The 20,506-nt window shown below is 48.4% G+C and overlaps 1 protein-coding gene across 3 annotated transcripts in view; it reads left to right on the top strand.

Annotated features, from left to right (window-relative positions):
* The first annotated feature begins 1,442 nt into the window (after window positions 1-1,442).
* The window catches only part of LOC121544994 (fibronectin type III domain-containing protein 5-like), a 41,490-nt gene continuing 22,426 nt past the window's right edge, over window positions 1,443-20,506 (top strand). For all 3 annotated transcript variants that reach the window (XM_041855299.1, XM_041855300.1, XM_041855301.1), the window contains exon 1: window positions 1,443-1,699. The gene's annotated coding sequence lies outside the window, so the exon portion shown is untranslated. The remainder of the gene's footprint in view (window positions 1,700-20,506) is intronic.

Here is a 20,506-nt window from a genome sequence, read left to right on the forward strand (position 1 = left end):
ACCCGCCATTTGAGGATTGACCACAAGTTCTCAATGGGATTAAGGTCTGGGAAGTTTCCTGGCCATGGACCCAAAATGTTGATGTTTTGTTCCCCGAGCCACTTAGTTATCACTTTTGCCTTATGGCAAGGTGCTCCATCATGCTGGAAAAGACATTGGTCGTCACCAAACTGTTCTTGGATGTGTTGGTACCATTCTTTATTCATGGCTGTGTTCTTAGGCAAAATTGTGAGTGAGCCCACTCCCTTGGCTGAGAAGCAACCCCACACATGAATGGTCTCAGGATGCTTTACTGTTGGCATGACACAGGACTGATAGTAGCGCTCACCTTGTCTTCTCCGGACAAGGTGTTTTCCGGATGCCCCAAACAATCGGAAAGGGGATTCATCAGAGAAAATGACTTTACCCCATTCCTCAGCAGTCCAATCCCTGTACCTTTTGCAGAATATCAGTCTGTCCCTGATGTTTTTCCTGGAGAGAAGTGGCTTCTTTGCTGCCCTTCTTGACACCAGGCCATCCTCCAAAAGTCTTTGCCTCACTGTGCGTGCAGATGCACTCACACCTGCCTGCTGCCATTCCTGAGCAAGCTCTGCACTGGTGGTGCCCCAATCCCGCAGCTGAATCAACTTTAGGAGACGGTCCTGGCGCTTGCTGGACTTTCTTGGGCGCCCTGACGCCTTCTTCACAACAATTGAACCTCTCTCCTTGAAGTTCTTGATGATCCGATAAATGGTTGATTTAGGTGCAATCTTACTAGCAGCAATATCCTTGCCTTTTTGTGCAAAGCAATGATGACGGCACGTGTTTCCTTGCAGGTAACCATGGTTAACAGAGGAAGAACAATGATTTCAAGCACCACCCTCCTTTTAAAGCTTCCAGTCTGTTATTCTAACTCAATCAGCATGACAGAGTGATCTCCAGCCTTGTCCTCGTCAACACTCTCACCTGTGTTAACGAGAGAATCACTGACACGATGGCAGCTGGTCCTTTTGTGGCAGGGCTGAAATGCAGTGGAAATGTTTTTTGGGGATTAAGTTTCATGGCAAAGAGGGACTTAGCAATTAATTGCAATTCATCTGATCACTCTTCATGACATTCTGGAGTACATGCAAATTGCCATCATCAAAACTGAGGCAGCAGACTTTGTGAAAATTAGTATTTGTGTCATTCTCAAAACCTTTGATCACAACTGTACATTGTACATCTACCCTCTTAAAACCTTGGCCACAGTGACAGAGTTTTAACATTTTTATGTTGCAACTCATAAAAATGCAGCTAATTTCTTAGGAGAGTATCTTGCCTTAAATGTGTGAGGTAGAAACCTCTATGGAATTGGCTAGGAAACACCTGCTGTCATGACATTACTGCAGAGCTGTAAAGGACAATGACACACACACACACACTCGCAAGCACACCTTCGTTCACTCATTCTCTCTCACAAACACGCCATCACCCAGCCAGATACTGTGAAGCTGAAGCAGTGGGTGTAGTGTGGGAGTCGGTGTGGTGCGGTGCGGAAAACTGTTCTTGGGGACACAGAGGGCATTCACTAACGTTGCTTCTCAGTTGGGACAGTAGCCCGGCTCCGGACGGGCGCGCTCTAAACTCGTGACGAAGCTTTCTTCAAGTGAACCAGCCCGGTCAAGACCGCACACATCTTGCAGCGCCGACTGATATAGACTACATACAGGCAGCTCAGGTAAGAGAGGCTTTCTTGTAACTTGTATGTATAAAATCATTATCTGCTGTTTTATTTTGATGCAGTAAACTATCTGTTCAAATAGTCAGAGGGTGTGGTGATGTGGCTGCTTTAACTATAGTGTATGGACGGATTTCTGCGGTTCAAAGTGGTGTTCGAGGACAACATAATTTATGACGCGAATCTATGCACAGGCGGCAGTTTTTTTGCATGGACTTGTACATGAATCTTTGATAGTGGTGTGGGCTGAAAATCATTCTGAGAACTGGATGCGACCGGGTGTCGGTGACACAGTGCACTCAAACAAATCACGGAGGAGGGTGACATAAAGGCTCAGAACCTTGAACTTGACCAATGGTCAGAGACAAATGGGAAGTCAGATTGAGAGATTCAGCCCATGTGTAACTAAATGAAATGGAAATTATTAAATCAAAAGTTTACACTGCATTGGAATGCATTTGTATTCTATTCTACAGGCCTGGCATTTTGTCCTAGCCTTTAATGCACTATGATAATTGCCTATAGAGCAATAAGTAGGCTACTGTTGGTGCTCTTATGCAAACTTGACATATGCCACATAGATTACCCCACCCACTGCTTTATACCAAAATGCAAGTCTGAAATGTCTGAATATTCAAGCTTCAACAACTGAACTCAATATCAAATTGTTAAAAATAATTTCATAGCCGAAATATACCAGAGACACTTTGTCTATAGCTGAGAAAAATATACATGCACTTGGAGCAAAAGTCAAAGTTATCCTGTTTAGTGTAGCCAATAGCAGTCTATGAGATACTTTCATACCTCATTTAATCATAATTAACAAACTCTCCATGTGGACATTGTGTGCAGAGGTATAATTGCAGCGCATATGAATAATAACTGGAGCCTAGAGTGTATGCCTGTGTATGTGCATCTCTTCTCTGTAGCCCATGACTATACGCACGCGAGAGTCAATGGCAGAGTGGCACGGGCAGTGAGCGCGATCACGTTTCTGTCTGCAGTAGCGGAGTGCCCCTAAACACCACCCGACTTAAGTGGCACAGATGTACACGGTGCGAACCTCGGCCACAGCCAGAGCCACCGCAATGGACCAAAACTCATCACCAGGACTTCATTTATGTCTGGTCGTCGAGTTCAATGTCTATAAATATCTCTCGTAGCTGAGTTGGAGAGAGGAAGAGCGGTCGTGGGCGACACACAGGAACAATGTTCGCCGCATGTTAAGCTACTGTTGAATGTAGGTGGCGGAGCGCTGTCGCTGTCCCAGGTGCTGAAAGCTCTCGTCAGTCGATCTGCGGCAAGCTTGCGAGACAGTAAACGATTTTTGGTCGAGGCAATATGCATGGCCTGACGTGACTGTTGAACAATAGCAAGTCGGTTAACATAGCTCTAGTCAGTGTAAATGGGATCTCACGTCCTCTAATTAAAGGATGGAGAGATTTTTCCTGTCAACCGTGCCATTGCTAATTATCAGCTGTCTCGGTGTCTCTCGCGTCTTAGCGGGTAAGTTAATGTTTATGTATCAGCATTTACTCACCCATGCATTCACGTATTTGCCTTGTAGTGAGAACTCTAAGGTTAATGTGCGAGCATTAGGGGGACTGCATTGGTTTCCGTGTAAATAAAACAATGGGAAAAAGTGAATGTTTGTGCTAATTTGTTCCTAATTTGCATTTAGGCTATATTCTGTGTAATGAATGAGGAAGCCTGTGTGTGTGTGTAAGAATCTGTATTGATAAAATGCTCCAGACATGTTATACTGGTACTGATCTATACTGGTAAAGAAACACTCTAAACAGGCCATGGAACAAGAGCAGTTATGTTTTCGGATTTAAAGGCTAAACAAATACATTTGCAATAATTCAGCACCAATCGTTTCCAGTATGTTTTATTACTGTGGCCTATTTTATATTTACTACCATATAAGCAAGAATAACAGTATCCTTTCATCCAAGCAGTTGCCAAGTGCTTGCATTCATAAGATTTAGACTGATATGACGTTAAACTGACTTAACCAAAACAGGTTTATAGATAACCAACAGTGTGTGTGTTCCAAGTAAAGCTGACCTTTGAATTTAATTAAGTAGTAAATGGTACAGGTACAACCCCACTATCTCTGAAATGAAATAGCTTTAATAATATTAAAACAATTTAAAACTTTAAAATCTGTAATTAACCTAATTAGTTCACAGAAATATCATTTTCCAGGCTGATTCACATGTACTGTTATCACAGAATGATGGAGTAGGATATTCACAGTAATATGTAATATCTATACAGCAGGGACCAAACTAATATCCATTAGGATCATGGCATTACAGTGAATGTACCATTGGCACAGCTTGCTATAAAATCTGTGGAGGAAAACAACCATTTAAAATTGTTCCTTGGAAGGCTGCTGGCTCATCTATGCGTGGGAGTGAACCCTGGGAATAGACTGAAGAGAACCCCAGCGGAATCTATTACCCCGTAATGTACGTTCCCTAAACACTTGAGTGCTGTAGCTTTCACTGCTCATCACACTGACACACTACTGCAATCAGAATTCACCGCCTCCCCCTCTACAGTGTTTGCATTTCAGCTGGATTGTATCTCTCTCTCTCTCTCTCTCTCTCTCTCTCTCTCTCTCTCTCTCTCTCTCTCTCTCTCTCTCTCTCTCTCTCTCTCTCTCTCTCTCTCTCTCTCTCTCTCATAAATGCACACAGACACTTAGGTTGTGTCTACACTTGACACCTACATGCGACATCTGCTGTCAGAATACAAAACATTATTTGTGGTCTGATTGTGTTCAGATCTGGCTGACCACTTCAGAAGGTGGTCAGGGATGCAATGTGTGCGGTTTTCTCCTCAGTCTGGACGCAATCAGGCTACCGAAAGCGCATATAGTGGGCGATGTCATCAGCACTCCTCCCACAAGTCTCCAGAAAACGTGTGTTTTGGGACCGAGAGGCACCTTTTCATTATAACGTTGGAGGAAATACGTTCCTAGCATGTGAGGAACGTGTTTGCTGGCCTCATAAATGCTAGCCAGCTAGCTAATATTTAGAAAAATATTTGTTGTTTGGCTAGAGTTATGCTAACCCATTTGCAATCCCTTTAGCGTTGCATGCTAGCTGCAGAGATTAGCTGGCTAGTTAGCTACAGTAGTTGGCTACTGCCATCAGTTGTTGTTGTGTTATCATATTTAGCCTATTCCACTGTTTGTAAAATGCATACTGGCATTTGAATATAGCGCGGGAATAGGGAATCTGGACACACTGTGGACACGGTAGACACATTTATGTAGGTGTAGATGCATGACACATTTGGAATTCCATGAACAGAACTCTATGATCAGAATAATAAAGCTGCATGAACTGTCAAGTCTAGACACGACCTTAGACATAGCCTAGACACACATACATGCACACTTGCACGTAGGCTACACACACCCTAAATGTGTAGGCACATCACATTTCGTAGAAAGGGGAGTGCACATATGGGTGGCATGGGCTCATAATTGTTTCATACATTCTGATTGTGCGGGGGCGATTGAATAAAACATTGATTAATGAGCCAGTCCTGCAGGCAGTGCAGAGAGAATGTGCTTCTAATCCCTCCACCATCTACATCAACCTCCTTATAGCCACAGCAATATACGCCTATTGTATGATGTCATCTCACAAGACAGTACTGTACTAGAGAGCCAACACACATATTGTAGCAATGCAGCCAGATCATGGATCTAATGGTGTTCTTCAATCCAGTGGACCTAGGGATATACAGTGTGTGCAGGCTTTTGTTCCAGCCCAGTACTAACACCCGGTGGGTTTCCAGGACCAGGTTTGAAGAACACTCAGACAATCAGAGAGACCATTAAACCTCTTCCTCTTCCATGTCCTTAGTAAAACTGTTGACTGGAGAGAGTCAAGGGCACTTGTGGATGGATATTTGATTGGAGTGGATTGAAGTAGACTTGCACTTGTCTAAGGTACTCTTAAAATAATCTTCAGAGAGCCAACATAGAGAACATAGAAACAAAGGAAAGCATGACAATCAGAGGAGAGAAGCTCCAAGGTCCTGAGTAGGACAGATAGATTGACAGAAGCGTGTGGGTGTACGTCAACACGCTGTAAACTTTACATTTGTGACGTCCTTTAATCTGTTTCTGTTTATGGTGAGTCATGAAGTATCAGTCACCCTGGATGAGGAATGTAAAGCTAATGTTACCATTTAAAATGTAAATTAACTTCAACACCATCTTAGCGAGGTTGTAAATTCCACCAGCCAGTCCCTGCTCCTAGACAGACTTGCCATGAAACACAATAAATCAGTCAATCAACCCATCAAATCAACCAATCAATCAAGTAATAAACAGTAACCAATAGAAAAGCCCAGCATATCCTTTGAGAGCCTTTCAAGTTCTGATGAAACGAGTAGCTATTCTAAAAAGCCTTGTTTTTTTACTGTAAAATGCAACATGACTATTACACTCCCCCTATGAGGATTCTAACACTGGCGAACCAGAGGAGTCTTGGCACTCCCCAACTGATTCTCAGTAGCAGCAGTATATTAACTGTCAAGTGTCAAGTCATCACACCATCCACCTGTAGGAGTTACAGCACCCAGACAGAGGAGCCAAAGGTCGTTAAACAGACTCATCATCTCCAGTCTACTGCCAAATCACTAGCTGGCTCAAAAGCTCTTCTGTGGAATATTTACTGGGAGGTGGTTTCATCAGAAAAACACCTAATTTCATAGTATGTTAAACAAACTAGGGGGATATACACTGTGGTTCCTGAAGGTCTGTATTCATGGACCAACAGTATTTCCTTGATGCCACCTTTTCTTTCTTTACTTTAGTCTACCATTGTTCTCCTTTATGCTAAATATACATGTTTCATCCGTTAGATTCTGTGAATCTTTTGAAATATTATGTGACAACAAAACCAGCCCATAGCTACCTGTTTTGGATGTCATCTGGCTTAAGTGCTTTCTCTAAAGGCCTGGTTCTTATGTAGGCCAGCCACTTATTGTTGGATGAATCATCACAATTTCAAAAGATCAGGCTGTTTAGACTTAGAGAGTTTACCCAGCAGACAGACGCAACCAATAAAGCAGGAAACAGAACATGCACGGGGTTACACAGCAGAGGGAGGAGATCCTACACTAACTACATGTATAAGGTCTGCTCCAATCAGAATGGCAAAGAGAAATGGGTGTTTGGAAGCAGGACATTATGATATGAGTAATGGAGTGTGTGCTTGTGTATGTTCATACGGGTTTGTGCATGTATTACGTGCATGTGTGTAGTCCCGTGTAGCTCAGTTGGTAGAGCATGGTGTTTGCAACGCCAGGGTTGTGGGTTCGATTCCCACGGGGGGCCAGTATGAAAATGTATGCACTCACTAACTGTAAGTCGCTCTGGATAAGAGCGTCTGCTAAATGACTAAAATGTAAAAATGTGTGTGTGTGTTAGTTTATGTGTGAGTGGAAACAGTTTAATAGTATCCATTCATTGGCTGGCTGTATTATTGAAATGTTCAATTAGTTATTTGGCAGTAGATCTGTAGACAAAAGCAGAGAACAGACAAAGGCACAGAATTCTCTCAAAATGGCACTTGAAGCTCAGCACACACATAAGCTACAGCCATTACCAGCACTAACACACACTAATAAAGCCATGTTCCCCATTAATCAAACAGAACAGCCTTAATGACAGGCTGATGGTATTTTCAAACACAGTAGGCAAACACAATAAAGACAAGACAAAATGTCAGCGAGCACGAGCAGTGCTGCAGCACCAGCCAACAGCAGAAAAAGAGACAAGTGTAATCTTCCTCAGGATGAGTGTACCGGTAGTTGGTTTTGCCTGAACTCAGACACTGTAGACAGAGAGAGGCCTTAGACCAGACACACACACACACACAGGGCTGCTGATGCTCTGTTGCCTGCTCCTGCACATGACTCACAGCCCTAGAATGCACAGATTAAGACAAAAGACTAAGCCTTGCTTGCTTTCCTGCTGGCTACTGTGAGGGTATATTTAGGAACTGTTGAGTAAGGTTAACTGAAATACAACTCAACCAAACAGCATCTGTTCAACATCTTTTCACAGTGGAACTCATCTTAACAGCTTATTTTCCAACCACTCCATATTTTCTCCACGTCTGATCTCTCAGAGAGCTGAGACCGATGGAGATGAATGGATGTGCTTGTCTGAGACTGAGGGGCCTTGTTGCTGTAATTGAGAAAACACATTAATCAAATCAAATTGTATGTATCACATGCTTGGTAAACAACAGGTGTAGACTAACAGTGAAATGCTTTGGGATAAATAGTAGAAAAATAATAACACAAGGAATAAATACACAATGAGTAACAATAACTATATACACAGGGTACCAGCACCGAGTCGATGTGCAGGGCTACGACAGACAGAAACTAGCTCCTGGCCATCAGGCCTGTGAGGTGGCACTGCCAACAGACTGACGTGTCCCTGCCATGTCTCTGACGCAGTCTGGAGTCTGCTCTGACACCATGAGTGGCAGGTGGGGAGGAGGATTGCAGGTGGTATTGGTGGGGGGCCAAGATGTTGGGCGGTGGGGGTCCAATCTGCCATTTAGAACCCATGAGTGCAAAGTGATAATGGAGGGGTGGTTGCGCCAGAGACTGTTATGGTGCTGTATATGTTCCTGGCCCTAACACAGGAGCGTACACACACACACACAGTGCCCTCGGCAGCTCACTAGAGCGTAAAAATACTGTTATTATTTTCTCCTCTCTGTTAACGTCCTAGGGGATAACCCAAATGGTGTGAGTTATGATAGAACTGGCTGTGGAGACACAGGTATACCTCTCTCTCTCTCTCTCTCTCTCTCTCTCTCTCTCTCTCTCTCTCTCTCTCTCTCTCTCTCTCTCTCTCTCTCTCTCTCTCTCTCTCTCTCTCTCTCTCTCTCTCTCTCTCTCTCTCTCTCTCTCTCTCTCTCTCTCTCTCTCTCTCTCTCTCTCGTCCCAGTGCTACTGACGTGGCGCGTGTGTGCTGTCTCCTGTGGCTGTGGCCAAATCCAGTGTAAGAGCTCCAGGCCTGGGGACATTCAGGCCGTTCCAACAGGGAGGAGGGATAGAAGCGTGCCTCTTGCCACCACAGGTGCCTCTCAGAGCGGAACTGTCACGCTCACCAGGAGAGAGAGAGAGCGTGAGAGAGCAAAAGAAGAGGCACAGAGCAAGAGAAAACACCCACTGGGCACAGACGTCAATTCAACGTCTATTCCACGTTGGTTCAACATGGAATAGACGTAGAATAGACGTGGAAACAACGTTGATTCAACCAGTGTGTGCCCAGTGGACAAGAGAGGGAGACCAAGAGTGTGAAAGATAAAAAAGTGAGAGAGAAAATGCAGAAAGACTGAGAGAAGGAAAGTGAGAGAGATAAGGAGAGAGAAAGCAAAGGAAAGAGAGAAAGCAACAGAGAGAGCACCAATGCTGACCTCTCTTTCTCTCTCTCTCTCCACCATCTCCCTCCCAGTGCCATCCTTCCAAGCAGGCAGCTAGGCATTACCCCACCAGCTGCTTCACTTCTCAACAGACTGGCTAACACTCTAAAGGAAGAGAGGGATGAGAAAAAGACAGAATGAAACAGACAGGAAAAGAGGGATGAGGAGAGAGAATAAAACAGGGATGGAGAGAGAGATGATGAGAGAGAGAAAGAGAGCGAGAGAGTGGATGGGAGAGTGGAGTAGGTAACAGGGAGAGAAAGGGATGAGTAGGAGAGAGTGAAATAAGGAGAAAGGGAGTATAGTAAAAAACCCTATCATATTTATGTGCTGTGTGTATAATGTGGCCAGCTGTACTGGGATATTGATTGTGTAGATATTACCTTGGTTTCCTGGCCCCGAGGAGACTGGATGGGAACTAGATTTCATTTGTAGTTAACAGACGAGCAGTACGGAGGCTTGTCAAATAATCAACACTGCCGCCCGTGCTCCTTTGCTTTTAAATTAGCTGCATTCTCAGCCGCGATACTGCACAACGCAGCATTGATTTTCATACTCTGGCTTTTGACATTTAATTACACAAGTGAGGGGGTGAGAGAGTGAGAGTGAGATGCTATTTCGGCGCTCGCGTCTTTGCCGCTCTCTTGGCCAGCGGGTTGGAGAATTCATTTGGCAAAAGTAAATAACTAATTTCTCCTCAAAAGAGGAAAGCCTGGAGGTGTGTTTATCACGGAGCATGGAGAGTGAAAAGCCAGGGAAAAGACACACAGACACACACACACTCATGCATCTACACACTGTTCTCTGGGGCTCTGGGCAAGGGGTTGGAAGCCACACTCCAGTGGTTCGCTTTCTGGGTTGTACATTTCCACAGTAAACTATAGACCCTGATTAGATTAACTATAGTGGCAACCCTGATTAGAGGCACCTGCTGCTCATCGGTTGTTCTGAATTAAAAGAAAATTGTATCTACACGCTGAAGAAGGCGGTAAAGCCGAAACATCTGTGTACGCTATTCCTGATGCAGTGAAAATAATTTACAAAATTGAATAAAGAAGTAAGCTTTATGAGACACCTTTTTGTTTATGGGAGATGTCAACCTCCTCTGTGCCTCTATAACTCTAAATGTACTGTAAACCTGGACTGTATCTCTTCCCATATTGTACTTGTTCTGCCAATCAAAACCAGAGGGTGCATAGTACAAACCGCACTAACAGTATGAAGTGAGTCATAGCGTGCTGTAGTGTAGAGGCTGTGGATTGATATGGAGGTGTTGGAGGGAGATGATGCAGAGATGATGAGGGGGTGGAGTAAGGGTAGGGGGTGCCAAGCCTGAACAGTTTTCTTCTATTGTCTGAAGTGGAGGAGGCAGTGAGCAGCTCCCACGGAAGTGTCAGTCAGCCGGAGCACCGTTTACACTCAGGAGGACTAGGAGACTGTCTGCAGCCCACCTGTCAGAAGAGGTCCTACTGGAGCACAAACACACAACCAGATAGATGAAGACAGGTAGAGATGACACGAGAGAGAGAGAGAGAGAGAGAGAGAGAGAGAGAGAGAGAGAGAGAGAGAGAGAGAGAGAGAGAGAGAGAGAGAGAGAGAGAGAGAGAGAGAGAGTGTTTTAGAGATTTGAAAGAGTCAGATAGAGAAGGAAAGAGAGAATGGCTGAACGAAAGAGGAGGGAAAGAGAGAGCATCTATAAGAAAGATGGAGGGGAAGCGAAAGAGTGACTGTTATGATGAGTTTCTCAGGTATCAAAGAATCAAGGATGCAAGGATATACTTAGACATTCTGTGGAGATTTCATACCAAGTATTTATTGAATCACGAGCTAGTGGGTTCATCTAACAAACGGACATGGCTTTGCCCTTCGTCAGTTGAACTAACTTGAACAAAGAAGACACTCTATCTTATATAGCCTTTATTACCATCTTCCTGGCATACATCTGGCAAGTCTCCATGGGCACTCCCTGTCTTTGATGTTCATCACTCTTTACCCCAAGTCAGTATCCTGCCCATCACTCATGCTATTCTAAACATCACTAATCTACCTTGACATAATGGAATGTAGACTTCATGGCCCCAAACCACTCATCTCTTAACTCTTCCTCTGTCCTCACAATACTATGACATGACATCATTACAGTGACCAAGAGAACAGGAAAATGAATTGCTTTCTGCGCCCATGCAGGGGCAATAAGCAGTGAAAAATAGAGTGAGGCTCAATAAAGGCTGTGATAAAACAGATGATAGTGCATTCATAATTGAACATGCATCGTGTTATGGCTCCCAGTCTCTCCCTGCACGCCTATTGCATACATACATTTTTCAACAGCTGCTTTAGATGCCAAATGAGACACATTAAGTCTATTGTTCAAACTCTCCTTCAGGCTTTACTGCTGTTTCTTTAACTGCTGTGGGTGTGAGAATGACAACATGAATATGTGCCTGCAAATCAGTGTGTGTGTCTGCATGCATATGTATGTGTGTGTGTGTTTATTTATTTATTTAACCTTTATGACGGTGTGTGTGTGTGTGTGTGTGTGTGTGTGTGTGTGTGTGTGTGTGTGTGTGTGTGTGTGTGTGTGTGTGTACTGCACAGTACAGTAAACCTGAGGAAGAGTAGGAATGACCTGAAAGCACAAAGGGAGAAGTGGTTGCCCTTGCAATCTCAATGACACGTTTGGGGGGGGTATTGAAAAGCCACTTGTGATTCCCCCAGCATGCTCGTTAGTGGCAGGCGAGGACATGTTAATGAACATGTGCTAATTTATTGGCCAGCAGGGTCGGCTATCGCTTAGAGACAGCAACCCAAGGTTCACTTCATTTGTCTATGTCACGGTTTCGGCCGAGGCTGCCTCTCTCCCTTGTTCGGGCAGGCTTCGGCGTTCGTCGTCTCCGGAATTCTAGCTGCCACCGATAGATGTTTCATGTTCGTTTGCTTTTGTCTGTTTGTTTCCGTCAGTGTTGTGTTTTGCTCGGTTGAGCGTATTTCTCCACTGTGCTGGAGCTTAGTTGCACTTGTGTGTGCACCGTTTCATTTTTTGTCGCACCTGTTAGTGCGCATCTACCTTTCGCCTTCGTGCGTGTTTTTGCTGTCGGGCTTAGTTGTCCTGTTGCCTGTGTTGGGCCAGTATTACAGCATTTGGAACATTCAGTCTGCGTCCTGCGTTTGATTCCTACACTACACCTACAACACGCCCTGACAGAATCATACACCACCAATGGAATCAGCAGGAGCCGAAGCAGCCCAGACGAGACTGGAAGCCCAGGTTCGGGACCAGCAAGAGCAGCTCCTGCAGATGGGGACCGCCCTGCAGGAGGTGATTACCACACTCCGAGGCTGGGGTTCGCCTCCACCGCCGCCCGCCCTGCCAGCACCATCGGCCAGCCCGCCCCAGTCCAGCGCCGGAACCTCGAGGAGTCCGACTATCTCTCCCGAGGGCCTACGACGGGACCGCGGCTGGGTGTCAGGGATTCCTGCTCCAGGTAGAGCTATACCTGGCCACCGTGCACCCGGCACCTTCAGGGCATGAGAGCGTGTCCGCCCTGATCTCCTGCCTGGCCGGAAAAGCGTTGGAGTGGGCCAACGCGGAGTGGAGGAAGATCGACGCCACGACGATTACGTACACCGAAGTTCTCCCGCCGCTTCAGGGCGGTGTTTGACCATCCCCGGAGGGGAAAGCGGCGGGGGAGCGTCTGGTCTTCCTCCGGCAGGGGAGGAGAAGTGCCCAGGAATTCGCGCTCGAATTCCGTGCTCTAGCGGCAGATGCAGGGTGGAATGATCGGGCCCTCATCGATCTATACCGATGCAGCCTACGAGAGGACGTCCGTCGGGAGCTGGCTTGTAGGGACACCAGCCTCACTTTCGACCAGCTGGTTGATATGTCCATCAGGCTGGATACCCTGCTGGCTACCCGCGGACGTCCTGCGGAGGGTCCGTCCATTCCCACCCTCCAGCGCCTCCGAGCCTTGTCCTATGGAGCTCGGGCGCTGGCGCTAGAGAGAGGAGGAGTCGGCAGGCTAGGGGGGTCCATCCACTGCACCAACTGTGGTCGGGAGGACACACCGCGGCTAGGTGCTGGGGATGGCCTCCTAGGGGAGATGACGACAGGTCCCGCACTGGGGATTCCCTCCAGGTGAGTAGGCGCCCACTCACCCAGAGCTCTCTGTTGCCCATTTTGTATGCCTGTACGTTTTCCACAGGTAGCACCTCATTCCCAGCATAAGGCGCTGGTAGATTCAGGCGCGGCTGGGAATTTTATTGATAAAAAGTTTTGTTTAGCGTTAGGGATTCCCCTCATTCCTGTTGATGTTCCTTTTCCCGTTCACGCCCTAGATAGTCGTCCGTTGGGTACGGGCTTAATCAGGGAGGTCACGGCGCCACTTAGGATGTGTGCGCAGGGGGATCATCAGGAGATGATTCAGCTGTTCCTGATTGACTCTCCTGCGTATCCGGTGGTGCTGGGCATGCCCTGGTTGAGTACCCATAACCCAGTGATTTCGTGGCAGGAGAGGGCTCTGATGGAGTGGTCTTCTCAGTGTGTGGGTAGATGTTTGGGAGTTTCCGTAGGGGCTACCTCGGTGGAGAGTCCAAACCAGGTGCCCGCATTGCACGTTCCACCTGAGTATGGGGATTTGGCTATTGCGTTTAGTAAGGCGAGGGCGACGCAGTTGCCACCCCATAGGCAGGGGGGATTGTGCGATAAACCTCCAGGCAGGAGCTGCGCTCCCACGGAGCCATGTGTATCCTCTGTCTCAGGAGGAGAAGAAGGCTATGGAGATTTACATAGACGAATCGCTGAGACAAGGATACATACGGCCGTCCACTTCCCCGCGTCCTCGAGTTTCTTTTTCGTGAAGAAAAAGGATGGTGGTTTGCGCCATGCATCGATTACCGTGGTCTCAATCAGATTACGGTGAAGTATAGTTATCCACTCCCGCTGATTGCGACCATGACTGAGTCGTTGCATGGGGCGCGCTTTCTTCACGAAACTAGATCTCAGGAGCGCGTACAACTTGGTGCGCATCAGGGAGGGTGATGAATGGAAAACAGCCTTTAGTACCACCTCGGGCCATTACGAGTATCTGGTCATGCCATACGGGTTGATGAACGCTCCATCAGTTTTCCAATCATTTGTGGATGAGATCTTCAGGGACATGCAGGGGCAGGGGGTGGTGGTGTACATTGATGACATTCTCGTGTACTCACCTACCCGTGTCGAGCATGTGGCCCTGGTGCGCAGGGTGTTGCGGAGGCTGGTGGAGCACGACCTGTATGTGAAGGCAGAGAAGTGTCTGTTTTTCCAGGAGTCGGTCTCCTTTTTTGGGTTATCAGTTGTCTGCGTCAGGGGTGAAGATGGAGGTAGACCGGGTGTCGGGCCGTGCGTAATTGGCAAACACCAACCACTGTGAAAGAGGTGCAGCAGTTTTTGGGGTTTGCAAATTACTACAGGAGGTTTATCCGGGGTTTTGGACAGGTGGCAGCTCCCATCACGTCTCTGTTGAAGGGGGGTCCGTGCGCCTGCAGTGGTCGGCCGAGGCGGACAGGGCGTTTGGGAGGCTGAAGGACCTGTTTACCTTGGCCCCGGTGCTGGCGCATCCGGATCCCTCTTTGCCGTTCCAAGTAGAGGTGGACGCGGCGGAGGCCGGTTTAGGAGCCGTGCTTTCACAACGATCTGGCGCGCTACCTAAACTCCGCCCCTGTGCTTTTTATTCTAAGAAGCTCAGTCCGGCGGAGCGGAACTATGACGTAGGGGACAGGGAGCTGTTAGCCGTGGTACAGGCTCTAAAGGTGTGGAGGCACTGGCTTGAGGGGGCTCAACACCCTTTCCTCATTTTGACGGACCACCGTAACCTGGAGTACATCCGGGCGGCGAGGAGGCTGAACCCTCGCCAGGCAAGATGGAGTATGTTCTTGACCAGGTTTACTTTTAAGATCACGTACATCCCTGGGTCACAGAATGGCAAGGCAGATGCGCTGTCTCGGCGGTATGACGCGGAGGAGAGGTCCGTGGAGCCCACTCCCATACTGCCTGAGTCGTGTCTGGTGGCACCGGTAGTATGGGAGGTCGATGCTGAACTCGAGCGGGCGCTACGCACCGACCCTAGTCCACCACAGTGCCCGGAGGGTCGGAAGTACGTTCCGCTCGAGGTTCGGGATCGATTGATCTATTGGGCTCACACGTCACCCTCCTCTGGACATCCGGGTATCGGCCGGACAGTGCACTGTCTTAGTGCCAAGTACTGGTGGCCCACGTTGGCAAGGGATGTGAGGGTTTATGTTTCCTCCTGCTCGGTGTGCGCCCAGTGTAAGGCGCCTAGACATCTACCTAGGGGTAAGTTGCTACCCCTGCCCGTTCCACAACGGCCATGGTCCCACCTCTCAGTGGACTTTATAACAGACCTTCCCCTCTCCCAAGGGAATACTACCATCCTGGTCGTTGTGGACCGGTTCTCTAAGGCCTGTCGTTTGCTCCCCATGCCGGGTCTTCCTACGGCCCTGCAAACTGCCGAGGCACTGTTTACCCATGTGTTCCGGCACTACGGGTACCCGAGGACATTGTGGCTGATCGGGGTCCCCAATTCACCTCCAGAGTCTGGAGAGCGTTTATGGAGCGGTTGGGGGTCTCGGTGAGCCTCACCTCGGGTTACCACCCGGAGAGCAATGGGCAGGTGGAACGCGTAAACCAGGATGTGGGTAGGTTTCTCAGAACATACTGCCGGGACCGGCCGGAGGAGTGGTCAAGGTACGTTCCCTGGGCCGAGATGGCCCAGAATTCCCTACGCCATTCCTCCACTAACCTAACTCCATTTCAATGTGTGTTAGGTTACCAGCCGGTTCTGGCACCCTGGCAGCAGAGCCAGATCGAGGCTCCTGCGGTGGATGAGTGGGCGCGGCGCTCGGAGGAGACTTGGAACGCTGCACACGTCCACCTGCAGCGGGCCCTCCGACGTCAGAAGGCGAGCGCTGATCTCCACCGCAGTGAGGCACCGGTGTACGCACCTGGTGATCGAGTCTGGCTCTCTACCAGAAACCTGCCCCTCCGCCTGCCCTGTCGGAAACTGGGTCGGCGGTTTGTAGGGCCATTTAAAGTCCTGAGAAGGTTGAACGAGGTATGTTATAGATTACAGCTACCTGTGGAGTATAAGTGTATTAACCCCTCGTTCCATGTGTCCCTTCTCAGGCCGGTGGTAGCGGGCCCACTCCAAGAAGATGAGATCTTGGAGACTCCTCCGCCCCGTTGGACATCGAGGGGCACCGGCGTACTCCGTGAGATCCATCTTGGATTCGAGACGTCGGATGGGGGTCTCCAGTATCTAGTGGAGTGGGAGGGGTACGGGTCCGGAGGAGCGGTGCTGGGTGCCGAGGAGAGACGTGTTGGACCCGTCGCTCCTGACGGAGTTCCATCGAGGCATCCGACGCGCCCTGCGCCGCGTCCCCTGGTCGTCCCGAGGCCGGAGTCGGCGCACGTCTGGAGCCGCGCGTCAAGGGGGGTACTGTCACGGTTTCGGCCGAGGCTGCCTCTCTCCCTTGTTCGGGCAGGCTTCGGCGTTCGTCGTCTCCGGAATTCTAGCTGCCACCGATAGATGTTTCATGTTCGTTTGCTTTTGTCTGTTTGTTTCCGTCAGTGTTGTGTTTTGCTCGGTTGAGCGTATTTCTCCACTGTGCTGGAGCTTAGTTGCACTTGTGTGTGCACCGTTTCATTTTTTGTCGCACCTTTTAGTGCGCATCTACCTTTCGCCTTCGTGCGTGTTTTTGCTGTCGGGCTTAGTTGTCCTGTTGCCTGTGTTGGGCCAGTATTACAGCATTTGGAACATTCAGTCTGCGTCCTGCGTTTGATTCCTACACTACACCTACAACACGCCCTGACAGTCTAGCTACAGTATGGTCTCTCATTGCTAATGCCAGAGAGAAGCGCCACAGTATTGGCCCACTTTGATATTCTACTCCCCCCGGCTATTACTGCCAGCATGCAGAGTATCTGTCTGTCTGTGTGATATTTACCCATGAAATGAGAAGGTTGTCTTTGATTGCTGAGCAGTAAGATCTGTATGAAAACAGAGGCATGAAAGGATGAAATGCTGCAGGACCAGACCAGGGTCTTAGATCAGGTAGAGGCAAAGCAACTCAGTCAGAATCAGCCTTGGTTCAACACTCAGAGAGAGCAGCTCTCTGTGACAGATATACAGTACAGAGGTTGAAGGAGGAGTGCTCCTGTCTTTCCTAGGTCAGAGGGTCTGGTGGGCTGGGGGAGGGGGGGAGCGAGAGAGAGAGAGGCAGGTATGAGCTGAGTGAGAGGAGAAAAAGAGAGAAAGTGAAATTGAGAGAGAGGGGAAGAGCGAGAGACATAGAGAGAACAGCTGGTCTGAGCTGAGAGAGAAGGGCCTGTGGAGGCCAGAGAAGAACGTTCATTAAATAATGATAGGCTTTATTAATCAAGGGCAGCTGGAATACTGTGACAATGAGACTAGGCGGGAGACAGGGTTTGTGTGTGCGTGCTTGTGTGTGTGCAAGTTATTAAAGGCTCTTAAAATGGCGAGGGGAAATAGTGAGTGCAAACTGCAAGCCAACAGTTTGAGTGTTTTATTTGTTTGTGGTCTGTAGGCTGGACAAAATCTAATTTAATTAGCACTGTACAATTAGTTTACTAGCAAACACACACACAAACACCCATACTGCCTCACTCTTTCTATATCCCCCTCTCTCCTTGAAAGACTGCAGTACTTGTGTATGGACTTCAGCCGAGCTGTCACCCTCATTACACCCTCATGACACCCTCTTGCATTACCCATCTCATATGTATATACTGTATTCTATACTATATATTTCATCTTAGCCTATGCCACTCTGATAATGACATTGCTCATCCATATATTTATATATTCTTATTCCATTCCTTTACTTAGATCTGTGTGTATTAGGTTTTTGTTGTGGAACTGTTACATATGACTTGCTAGATATTGCTGCACTGTCAGAACGAGAAGCACAAGCATTTCGCTACACTCGCAATAACATCTGCTAACCATATGTATGTGATCAATACATTTGATTTGATTGATTTTGACACGGCCCAGCACGCCACACACTACCTCCTGTCCTTCTGATGACTACGCTAACAAAGACATGCTGGTGTCTGCTCCCTCTCACGCACGCAGGCAGGCAGGCAGACAGGCACGCGCACACACCAGGGACAGAGTACTGAGTTTAAGATTTTTTCTTTAACGAGTCTGACGCAAAGGATTTACTCGAGATACCCGACCAGGCCCAATTCCCCGTCATTCGCATGAAGAGAAGACGCCGATACAGGGGATGCAGGTCCGGGTGCCTTGTGAGAACTCGTCGGCGAGTGGGTAACCCGCCTCTACCATCCGTCCTATTGGCCAACTTGCAATCATTGGAGAAAAAACAGGATGAGCTCCGTTCAAGAGTATCCTACCAACGGCACACTAAAAACGAACATCTTACGTTTCACCGAGTCGTGGCTGAACGACAACATGGATAATATACAGTTGGCTGGTTTTTGTGTGCATCGGCAAGACAGAACAGCTGCCTCCGGTAAGACAAGGGGTGGTGGTCTGTGTCTATTTGTCAATAACAGCTGCTGCGTGAAATCAAATATTAAGGAAGTCTCAAGGAATTGCACGCCTGAGGTAGAGTATCTCATGATAAGATGTAGACCATACTATTTACCAAGAGAGTTTATCTATATTTTTCGTAGCTGTCCATTAACTACCACAACTCGATGCTAGCGCTAAGACCGCACTCAACGAGCTGTATAAAACCACAAGCAAACAAGAAAATGCTCATCCAGAGGCGGCACTCCTAGTGGCCGGGGACTTTAATGCAAGGAAACTTGAATTTACATTTTAGTCATTTAGCAGACGCTCTTATCCAGAGCAACTTACAGGAGCAATTAGGGTTAAGTGCCTTGCTCAAGGGCACATCTACAGATTTTTCACCTAGTCGGCTCGGGGATTAGAACAAGCGACCTTTCTGTAACTGGCACAATGCTCTTAACCACTAAGCTACCTGCCCCCTCCCCCAGACCCTAGGCCCATAAATCCGTAAATCCTCATTTCTACCAGCATGTGCAACAATAGGGAAAAAAACTCTAGACCACTTTTACTCCACACACAGAGTGTCACGGTTTCGGCCGAGGCTGCCTCTCTTCCTTGCTCGGGCAGGCTTCGGCGTTCGTCGTCTCCGGAATACTAGCTGCCACCGTTGCATGTTTCTATGTTCGTTTGCTTTTGTCTGATTGTTGTATCACCTGTTATCGTTTAGTGTAATTAGTGTCCTATAAGTTCTCGTTGTGTTTGTCTAGTGTTGTGTGTGATTGTTTTACTGTCGTGCCGGTAGGCTGTATTTCCACTGTTTGCTCGGTTGAGCATTTTCTCCATATTGTTTGGAGTGTTTTGGCGCACCTGTTTGTGCGCCCGTTGTTTTCGCCTACGTGCGGAGTTTTGCCTCAGGGCATTTATTCGTGATTGTTTTGTTGTGCTCTACTAAAGTCTTTTGGACTAACGTTCTGCGTCCTGCGCCTGATTCCACCACCACACCCACCTACATCTACCTTGACAGAATCACACACCTTACTCGATGGAATCAGCAGGAGCTGCAGCAGCACAGGCGACGTTGGAGGACAGGGTCCGCGAACAGAATGACCAGATCCTGCGGATGGGGTCCGCACTGCAGGAGGTGATCACCACCATCCGGGGCTGGGAGACCCGAGGGACTCCTCCACCGCCATCCTCCCTGCCCGCACCATCGGCCAGTCAGCCCATTCCCGCTCCGGAACCCAGAGGAGTTCGACTCTCGCTCCCGAGGGCCTACGATGGAACCGCGGCCGGGTGTCAGGGATTCCTTCTCCAGGTGGAGCTTTACCTGGCCACCGTGCACCCGGCACCCTCGGGACACGAGAGCGTGTCCGCCCTGATCTCCTGCCTTTCCGGGAAGGCGTTGGAATGGGCCAACGCAGAGTGGAGGAGAATCGACGCTGACACCATCACCTACGACGAGTTCTCCCGCCGCTTCAGGGCGGTGTTTGACCATCCCCCGGAGGGGAAAGCGGCGGGGGAGCGTCTGGTCTCCGGCAGGGGAAGAGGAGTGCCCAGGAGTTCGCCTTGGAATTCCGTACTCTAGCGGCGGATGCAGGGTGGAATGAGCGGACTCTCATCGATCACTACCGATGTAGTCTACGCGAGGACGTCCGTAGGGAGCTGGCCTGTAGGGACACCAGCCTCTCGTTCGACCAGTTGGTCAACATGTCCATCAGGCTGGATACCCTGCTAGCTACCCGCGGACGTCCCGAGGGGGGTCCGTCCATTTC

This window comes from Coregonus clupeaformis, chromosome 29 (assembly GCF_020615455.1).
Source record: "Coregonus clupeaformis isolate EN_2021a chromosome 29, ASM2061545v1, whole genome shotgun sequence".
Classification (NCBI taxonomy): Eukaryota; Metazoa; Chordata; class Actinopteri; order Salmoniformes; family Salmonidae; genus Coregonus; species Coregonus clupeaformis.